Source organism: Sapajus apella, unplaced genomic scaffold (assembly GCF_009761245.1).
Source record: "Sapajus apella isolate SASKATOON/1434 unplaced genomic scaffold, GSC_monkey_1.0 scaffold9, whole genome shotgun sequence".
In the NCBI taxonomy this organism is placed as follows: domain Eukaryota; kingdom Metazoa; phylum Chordata; class Mammalia; order Primates; family Cebidae; genus Sapajus; species Sapajus apella.
The window spans coordinates 11,880,435-11,891,419 of NW_022436949.1; positions in this window are offsets into that span (position 1 = coordinate 11,880,435).

A 10,985-nucleotide genomic window follows, 5' to 3' on the forward strand; every position below is an offset into this window, starting at 1 on the left:
ATTCAGTTGTACATAACTTATGGTACTAAAATTGTTTTTATATCTTTAATTTCTTTTTGGAAACCATAACAATTTTGACATGTAAACTTAGGGAAAGTATTTCTTGAGCAATAATTTGATTAGAACAACATTTTTGTAATTCATTTAGAGATAAAATATGGCCATCCTGGAAAATATATCGTTTTCGTTGTTTTAATAATGTAGTTCACATATCACCATGATTCATTTGTCTTATATTGGCAAGCATTGTTAGAAACACCACTCAGACAGATATCAATTTTTAATTTTTTTTTGATAGACACTACTTTAATCAGATACAGGGGATTAATTCGATACATGTTTAAATAGTTGTATAAGAGACTGAAGAAAAATATGTAAAATTAACTTTTAACAAATAAGACAAGACTTGAAGTGGAACATGCTAAAATGAGGTTTATTGCTAAGCAGCATCATTTGCACTGAACTTGGTCATTTTTTTCTCCTTTCAAAGTATAAAAGGAATTTGTTGAAGATACGTATTTGTCTTTTTTCATTTTTTTAAGCAAGAGAATATCAATATCTGATTTGTGTTTGTATAAGTTCAGTCTAGCTGCTGATTTGATGAAAATAATATGTGTGTATGTACCTACACACATGAAAAGTGGAAAATTTAGAGTTCCTAATAAATATTTTAATTTGGACAAATCTATAAGATATCTAAGAGGAAATGTCAAAAATGTATTGCAGTTGAAAATAAGAATCTGAGCCAAAATCAATTACTTGAGCTCAGAAATAAGAGCTTCCAAAATGGAAGTATTACAAAAAGCAGTAAAAGTCATAATGCCTCTTTAGGACTGTGGTTAAACAAAAAGAGGTCATAGATCTAATCCAGAGAAGGTAGTGGAAGAGCATACACAAAAGGAAATTTAGATTGTCATGAGAGATAAGAGGAAAAATAGACTGTGATATTAATAAATCAATGGGGGATTAAGTAAGATAATAAAGTATGTCCATAAATATATTTTAGGAAGAGTGTGGCTTAGGAAAGTACAATTTCAATGGCCTGTTAGAGAAAGACATTGATTTGTAGACTGTTGAAGATTGAGTTGTAGATATGTTATAGTAAGGTAAATTGTAGGTAAGTTGCATTAAGTCTTGTAAACATCTCTATCCAGTGTGTGTGCAGGTGGAGGAATTTGTGACACATGTTACTGAGGGGATAAGTAAGGAGTGACATCCTTGAATAGGGTAGAGTAGATAATATCAAAGGCAAAAGTGAAGAGCAAATTAGATGAAAACATTGAAGTAAGTTTATTTTCTGTAATGGGAAGAATGGGTTCTATTCAGTCAGTCTTTTAATGTGAGCATGAATATAAAAAATTACCAACTGTAAGTGATGATGATATAGAGTAAGTGGAAAAAGGAAATAATGCAAAGTATTCATCCCGGAAAAAAAGCTAACAAGCTTTTTAGGAAATGTTGTGAGATTGAAGTTGTCATCTAAGCTGAGATTTTTGTTTGACAACATGTGGAAAGTGTATGCAGGTAGGTTCAAGTGTCATGGAGATTTGCAAGATAGCTGGATGGGGAGGAAGAGAACACTAGAAGAAGAATGTGAGAAAAGCAGAAAAGAGGAAAGAAGTAAAGATAAGAAAAGAGAAGAAAATTAAAAAGAAAAAGGTTGGGAAGGAAAAAGAGTTTTGGATATTTAAAATGAATTATTAAGAAGACGCCATTCCAGATGCACACTGGATAAGAAGGATAGAAAAGACCCACACTGTCTCTGAGACAGCTTTGAAAGCATTAAAATCAAGTGCTTAAGAAGGTTATGTAGCAGTGGTGCACAAAATTATATAAGGTGAAGAGTAAAGTTGGAGGTGTATTCTTGCAGCAGAAAGCAGAAATAAGCATTTAGCAGTTTTTGATGACAACAAAGTCTAGATCATTGAGATTCAATAGAAATTAAATTTAAATATATGAGCCAACATTAAAATTTGTGGCAGCTACATTAAAAAAGTAAAAAGAAACAATGTATTAAGTTTAACAGTATATTTTAAAGAATATATCAGGAATATTATTTCAATATTCCATTTATATAAAAGAAATGAAACAATCCACATTCTTTCAGTCACACTAAATCTTTCATATTCATTGTGTGTTTTATACTCATCACATCTCAATTCCAAAGAAAAATTTTTTATTACAATACTTGATCTGTACTTCAGCTTTATAATACTTAAAGTTGAAATAGTTGATTTAGGTGGGCACACAAGTGTTCATGCCTGTGATCCTGGCACTTTGTGAAGCTGAGGCTGGTGGATCAGTTGAGTACAGGAATTTGAGACTAGCCTAGTTAACATGGCGAACCCTATCTCTACTAAAAGTACAAAAATTAGCTGGGTTTGGTGGTGTGTGCCTGTAATCCCAGCTACTGGGGAGGCTGAGGCAGGGGAATCGCTTGAACTCAGGTGGCAGAGGTTGCAGTAATCCGAGATCACGCTACTGCACTCTAGCCTGGGTGATAGCGTGAGACTCCATTAAAAAAAAAAAAAAAAAAGTCTATGTACTTGCTGAAATCATTCTAAATATTTATATATTCTAATCACTGAATAAACTGTCAAAACTTTTAGTTTAACGTTTAAATATGCAATTGTTTTATCTATTTGAAAGAACTGGTTTGACTTTGGAGGAAAAACATATCTGCTATTTAATCTCAAAATTAGAAACACTGGATTCAAAGACATATCTTATAAGTTGAACAAAGACTCTAAAGTTGAAATGGTTGATAGCATTTAGAAAAATTTCCTGAAATGGTTGAAAGCATTTAGGAAAATTTCCTGAAATAACTGTATCTAAGACATCTTTCACTGACGATACTTTAGAAAACAGAGTAAACATAGTTTTAAGATGTCTTAGGCTGTCATGTGAAACAATAAGGAAATATCAAAATATCAGGCACTTATTTTAAAATATCAATATATACAAACGCTTAATTTATTGTAACTGGAGCACTATCCATCAGGGTAGAAACTATTTTATTTTCATATATAAGATTTAAGTTCTTTGTCAAATGTAGAAGCTATTAAAAATATATGTGATTAGTTTGATTTTTGAGGCCACAATTATACATTGTTTAATAACTTGGAAGTCCTTTGATGCAAAACATAAATTACTAATTACAGTGTCTCATAGTACATGACTTATAGAACTGAAAAATATATATGAAATTTTTCAAATTTTAAATTAATTGAAGTTTGATGTTAGAAAAGTCTTATATTCTATCAGCAGTTGTTTGGTGAAAACTCAATACATTTCAATTTTATGAAATATCATTTTTTATTATATTTCTCATAATTTTCAAACAAAATTTCTGGTAATGAAAATTTACCATGTTTTCAACCAAAAATGTCTATATATGTGCATGTTTATGTGTGTGTGTGTGTGTGCATGCATGCGTGTGTGTGTATAGGAATCCAAGTCCTTTATATAGTCTGACAGCTGCAAGCTGAAAATCTTTCAAAACTGACGTTATTGTTGGACATTTATTTCTGATTTTAAGTGATTAATTTTATTAAATGATTTTTACTTGAGAGGAAATATCTAATGCAATTTACTTTGAATTTACAATAAGTATGTTTATTATACACTTTCTATTCTTTTAAAACATTTTTATACAATGAGTTTTCTTTCATTTGGCTATTGCAATTAATTGCAAGTAATAGACATTGTGAAATCTGCAAAACACAAAAACAATTCTTTCAATATCTTTTTGTCTTCCCTATTTTAGTTGTAGTACTAGATTCTGCATTCTCCACTCAAGTCTACATTATTAGTGTGCTTTGGCTTTAAGGTTTAAAAATGTCTATAAAATGCCAAAGCTACTTAACGAGGAAAGAAATGATGTTGGAAAAGCTGGATATCCATATGCAAAAGGATAAAGTTACACCTTTGTCTTACACCATATATAAAAAGGACTAAAGACCTAAATGTAAGACCTAAAAACACAACATTTCTAGAAGAAAACATAAGGAAAAAGCTTCATGGCATTAGACTTGGCAATGAATTCTTATATATAATACCAGAAGCACAGGAAGCAAAAGCAAAATAGATAAATAGGACTATATCAAGTTTTAAAATATCTGTGCATCCATGGACACAATTAACAGAGTAAAAGGCAAACTACAGAAAGGGAGAAAATATTTACCAATCATGTATCTAAAAATAGATATCTGAAGTAGCAGAATTAACAGAAATAGAAAATACAATGATGGTCGCCAGGTCTTGCTGATGGAGAGAGAGAGGGAGAGAGAGAGAAGGGGAAAAGGAGCTTTTATTTAATGAGCATAGGGTTTCAGATTTGCAAGATTTAAAAGTTCTGGAGATCTGTTTTAAAACAATATTAATATATACTTAACACTACTGAACCATACACTTAAAAATGGATAAGATGGTAAATTTTAAGTTATGATCTTACAATAAAAACAAAAATGATACAACAAAATGAGACTAATACATATCTCTGTGTATTTACAAAAGAGTGTCATGGGCTTATCAAAACACTAGCAAGAGAACAAAGCCTGTGATGAACATGCATTGTTAAATAAAATGCTAAGACTTAAAAATTTAAGACTTAAAAATTAAGTAAATATAATGCTTTACTTAATTTACAATTAAAAATGTAAGAAATCGTCCAGTTTAATTGCCGATTACTAATGTCATAATTAACACATTACCTTATGTTATTTGCATAACATGTGGAAATAAATCACATGTTACATTCATGCAAGTGTTGTGGGATCTTTGGGGTGTCGCTTTTCTGGCCAGAAAAGTCTGTAGCCAGCGGCTCCTTTGCCCAAGTTTTGCTCGGGCCCACTGGGCTCTTTCTGCCCACTCGGCCTGGCAGGCTGTGCTCTGTTCACAATATCAGCCTGGGTCCCATGCCTGCCGAGGACGAGTCAGGCATGGAGTGGCAAGGAGGTGTATGGGCCAGTGTGGGGTCCCAGACACTGCACAGTCAGATTCCAGCTGCTGCAGTAAAGTGGGCAGCTTCAGGTGCTGGAATGGGCGCCAGCTCCCTGCAAGGCTGAGAAAGAGGAGGAGAATATACAGCTGAACCAAGTATACCACAAACGGCTTCCACAGCTGGCACTGGGAAACATGATGGTTCGTGAAAACTTGAAGATGCCAGGAACTGCAGGGTCCCTAAGAGAGAGTCAGAGCCCTGGCTCAGGGAGCTCCCAGTTCTGTGCTCCCCAAAGGGACCACAGCTCTTTCTCCTTCTCTTTGCCCATAATGTGGCAAGCAAGGGGCATGTCTCAGCCCTGTTTGTGTTAGATTTTTTAGGCTTGCCATTCGGTACATCCTGGGTTCATGTCCTGCAACCAGAAAGAAAGAGGTACACAGACAAGTGGAGGGTGAGCAAGATGAAGAGTAGCTTTATTGAACAGAACAGCTCAGAGGAAACCCACAGGGGTAGCTCCTTTCCACAGCCAAGGTATCCCAATGAGTATTCAACTCCTAGCAGAGAGTAATTCCTCTCTGCTGCTGGTCGTCCTGAGTAGCATTCAGTTATAAGAAGAGAGAGTAGCTCCTCTCTGCAGCTGGTTGTCCCACTGTCTGTTCAGCTCTGGCTAAGCCATGGCTTTTATGACTCAGACGGGTGGAAGTGCTGGCCTATTGGTCCATGAGCAGCAATGGGTGGGCCTACAAAAGGCACGTGTTCCCACTCCAGTCCATGGGATTGACAGTCCAGCCCCTAACCTTCAGGCCTTCCATGGCCTGAAGGTGGGGTCTCACTGGGGACCCGCTCCCTTCCACCCAGGAGCCTGTCAGTCTCCTGCTGCTGTCCATGGTGCCCAGGCTGCTTGTGCCAAGGGCACCTGCAGGTCCACACCGAGCTGCTCTCAGCCCCTCTTTGGCTTCCCCCTCACGTTCATTAGAACCCGAAGTCTGGGAGGGGGGAGCAAGACGGCAGGTGCCGGTGGCTGGCGTGCCAGTGCTGCTCCAAGTGTGTACACACCTGGGCTGTGACAGCACGGATCCCGCTTCAAGATCGGAGCAGGTGCCAGGAGTGGGGAGAGGTCAGGCAGTGGAAAAAGACACCCCTTGAGCCTGCGGGGACAGGAAGGGCCTTCCTGGGCTCCTGAGGATGCAGAGTGCAGAAATGCCAGGGTCCTGCGCCTGGCAGGGTGGGGCTCTTGCCCACTCCATGGAGTGTGGCACCATCCTGGGCCCGGTTCTACCTCCTCCTGCAACTCCCCTACAAGGTGAGAACCACAAGGTGGTGCAAGGGTTAGGAGTGACGGTAGCTCTGGGCCTGGGAGCAAGTCCTGCCAGCCTGTGCGAGGATCAGAACAGCACAACTAGCTGCCTTGGGGATGTGGGCCACAGGGGACCCACTGCCGCCATTGCTGCTCCCACAGCTGCTCCTACTGCCACCTCCCTGGCCTCTCTGCTACAGCCATCGGGATGCCAGCAGCCACTCTGGATGGTCTGCTGCTGCCATCACATGGACAGAAGTAATTTATGTGAAATTAATCTATTTACATCAAACCTATAATGATGTGTTTATATATAATATCAGAAATAGTGCCTAGGTCTGAGTAATGTACTAATGTATGACAGTACTATCTTATGTCTTGTAATGGTTTTAATGGAATGTAATTCTACCAAAACAATTACATTCTATTTAATGGAAAATTATTTCACTCTACTTTTATTATTTATATTAGTTAAAATTAAAAATTTATCTCAGTTACTGTATTCACTTCTCATTACTCAGTTCCCTCATTAAACACTGCAAATCTGGAGTATGACTAGGAAAGTGGGTTTCTGACATGTAGATAAATGAACGCTTTTGAAGTGCCTATATTGAGTTTCCAGTTGCTGGTTGAGGTTTCTCTCTTAACATGGTATTAAGTATATAAATTAGAATAATCTCACAAAGGATAATGCACAAAATTGAAAATAAGCTGATAACCAGGTGAATGAGAAGGAAATTAAACAATGACCATAGTAAAGCAAACACATAACATAAATTACTATCACAAACTATAAAAGCACAGCTATTTAGGAAGAAAAAAAGAGTAGAAATGCAAATATGTCACTTGAGAACAAAACAAACACCTACTTATTCTTCTGGATCTAAGAGACCCAGGGTAAAAGGAAAGGCAATAATGCTTAAGATGACTGAAGACAGAATGCCATATGGCAAGAGCAGGGGATAGATTTCAAATATAGATATGAAATGGATATAATGAATAACATAGAACTGTATCAAATAATTTTCTGTGAATTAATTTGGAGTTGCAAGAGACACTGTGAAATGTTTCAGGAATATAGTTTCCAGGTTAAGCTTCTAAGATGCAATAAAATGTTAGTTTTATTTGGTAACAGATGAAGAGGTAAAATCATATATTAGTCAGGTAATGAAGATATCAAAAATATGAGACATGCCAGAATTTTGCATTTTTTGAGTGTTATGTGTCAATGGGTTTACTGTTGTATAAAATACTTTGTTGAGATTCTAATTGCAGTTGCTGTACCAGATGTAATTTTATTGCTTGAGCAAATTAACATATTCCCTGGTACCTGGTATTCAACTACTGGTCTGACAAATGCCCTTTTCTACCTGCCTGCTCATGAGGCCTACCAGAAGCAGTTTGCTTTCAGTGGGCAAGGTCAGCAAGACACTTTCACTTTCCTACCTTAGGAGTATATCAACTCTCCAACTCTCTGTCATAATTTAGTTCACAGGGATCTTGAGTACCTTTTCCTTCCATAGGTATCACACTGGTACACTACATTGATGACATTATGTTGTTTGGACCTAGAGAGCAAGAAGTAGCAATTACACTAGACTTACTGGTAAGAGATGCCAGAGCATGGGAAATAAATCCTAATAAAATTCAGAAGCTGCCTATTCTCAGTAAAATTATTAGGGTTTCAGTGGGGGACATGCTGAGATATCCCTTCTAAGGTAAAGGAGAGGTTGTTGCATCTGGCTTCTCCCACAACAAGAAAGGCTGATAATATGTAGTGGGATTATTTTTATTTTATAGACAACATATTCCTCATTTGGGTGTGTTGCTCTAACTCATTTACTAAGTTACCTAAAAAGCTGCATTTTGAGTGAGTTCAGCAGCAGAGATCAACAACGAGCAGGCCAGGCGCGGTGGCTCACACCTGTAATCCCAGCACTTTGGGAGGCCGAGACTGGCGGATCACCTGAGGTTGGGAGTTCAAGACCAGCCTGACCAATGTGGAGAAACCCCATCTCTACTCAAAACACAAAATTAGCCGGACATGGTGGCACATGTCTGTAATCCCAGCTACTCGGGAGGCTAAGGCAGGAGAATCGCTTGAACCCTGGGAGGCAGAGGTTGCGGTGAGCTGAGATCGCACCATTGCACTCCAGCTTGGGCAACAAGAGCAAAAGTCTGTCTCAAAAAACTAACCAACCAACCAAAGAAACAAACAAAACACTACAAAATAATAAGCCCCTCTTATGGCACCATTACCTGGGATGATAAGCCATCTGCCTAGTGTCAGGTTTACTGTATTGAATTGCTATCATCATGGAAGGGACAATGCTTTGTTCTTACTGAAATAGACATTTACTCTGGAAATGGTTTTGTTTTTACTGCATGCAATGCTTTTGCAAAACTACTATCTATGGGCTTAAAGAATTCTGCATCTACTATCACAGTATAGCACATAACATTGCTTCTGACCAAGGAATTCACTTCACAGCTAAAGTACTCTGCCAATGGGAGCCTGTTCATGGAATTCACTGATCATACCAAGATTTCCACCATGCTAAGGCAGCTAATTTCACAGAATAGTGAACTACCCTTCTACAGACTCAGTTATAGTGTCTTCCAGGTGTCCATATTTTAAAGAAGTGGTATCCCACCTTTTTCGCCCCAGGGAACGGTTTGAAGAAGATAATTTTCCACAGACCAGAGGTGGGGGATGATTGTGGGATGATTCAAGGGCACTACCTTTATCATGCACTTTATTTCTATTGTGATTACCTCGTAATATATAATGAAAAAACTATAAAACTCATCATAATGTAGAATCAGTGGCAACACTGAGCTTGTTTTCTTGTAACTAGATGGTTCCATCTGGGGGTGATGGGAGACAGTGATAGATCATCAGGCATTCAAGACTTATATTATGAGTGTACAACCTATGTTCCTCACATGTGCAGTTCACTATAGGGTTTACACTCCTTTGAGAATGTAATGCCACCACTGTTCTGACAGGAGGCAAAGCTCAGGCCATAATGCAAACAATAGGGTGCAGCTGCAAATATAGATGAAGCTTCAATAGTTAGCCCACCATTCACCTCCTGCTGTGTGGTCTGGTTTCTAACAGTCCACAGACTGGTCTATCACCTGGGGTTTGCGAACCCCTGACTTAAAGTGCTACAGTAGAGATCTCCAGAAGCCTGGAGATGCTTTTAATTAGTGTCCAATAAATGGTGATGTTTCTCCAATAGCTAATATGTATAAGTAAAGAAATCATGGGGTAAAAACGAAATGGCATTGCTCACTGTTACACCTAGAGAGTTAGAAAATTTTTGCTTTCTTTTCCCACAACTTCATGCTCTGCTGGTCTGGATATCTTAGAAGTCTTTTAGATCTTTTGGAGAGAGGAATGCTTCCACCAGGAGAAAAAAACACTGATCCCGTTCAACTTGAAGTGCAGATGCCCCCCCAGCCACTTTGCACTCAGATGCCTCTGAGTCTATAAGCCAAAAAAGGAATTATAGGGTTTGCTGCTGTGATTGATAAACAGGACCAAAAGGAAATCGGATAATAATCCACAAGGGAGATAAGGAAGAGTATGTTTGTAATACTGTAGATTACAGGAGCCCACCACCACGCCCAGCTAATTTTTGTATTTTCAGTAGAGACAGGGTTTCGCCATGTTGGCTACATTGGTCTCAAACTCCTGACATCAGGTGATCTTCCCATTTGGCCTCCAAAAATGCTGGGATTACAGGCATGAGTCAATGCACCTGACCAAAAAATGTCATGTAAATTATATAATAATGACTATAAAGAGGAGATCATTCAATACTAAATAGCTGTTTTTAGTGCAAGCGTTGTATAAATCCACATATGTTAAATCTAGACTGAAATTTATCATGATGTAATGAAAAAGAGTTGAGAAAGAGCTCTGAAAGTTTCAAACTGCTCCATGCTTCATCTATATCTCACAATTGTCTGAATTATTTGAATACGTAATAAGTATGGTTCTATGGTTTGTAAAATCTCTTAATTCTTGTGGGTTTGATTTCACAAACTGAACTATTTGTAATATAACACTTGGCATTCTTCATTGGCTCTTTCATTTGCAAGTTCTTCTGGGATCAATGAAGAATGTAACTTCTTCTTTCTTAAAAATGGCTTAGAGTAGTGACTTTTCAAGATTTTTGTGGTGTTCAATGACCAAGATGGTTTCAAGTCTCTTCAGATTGACTGAGTTTCAGACAGGCTTCTTCCCAACTGTAGGCCCCAGACCTCCCTTTTCTTAGAGCATTTACATTACAAAACTTGTTATTGTAAATTTATCCTCTGCCTCTTTGATATAAACATTTTTTTCTTTCCATTTTTAAAACCCAGTAATGGCTTTCTCAAAGATTGGCAGCCTTTCCTTTGAAATGTAATTGTCAATGAAGACAGTGCTCCTATCTCCCAGTTTTTGTGGGAGAGTAGAAATCTAACATTTTTAAAAGAATTGCTTTAAGTTGTAAAGGCACTTCCTGTCACAAAGATATGGGGAATTTTACTTTTGTTTGAACAAAGCCAGTTAGTGAACAGAGATGGCCTATCATCCCCCACCTCGGCTCTTATAAACTCTAAAGGCCTTTGTTATAGCAGACTGGAGCGCAGTGTGAGATGTGGTCTCTCTCCACAATTATAATAGGCTTCAATACAGCCTTCTGTATATATTTGATTTTATCCAGTACAATTTTTGCTTTGACTATGTCCAAG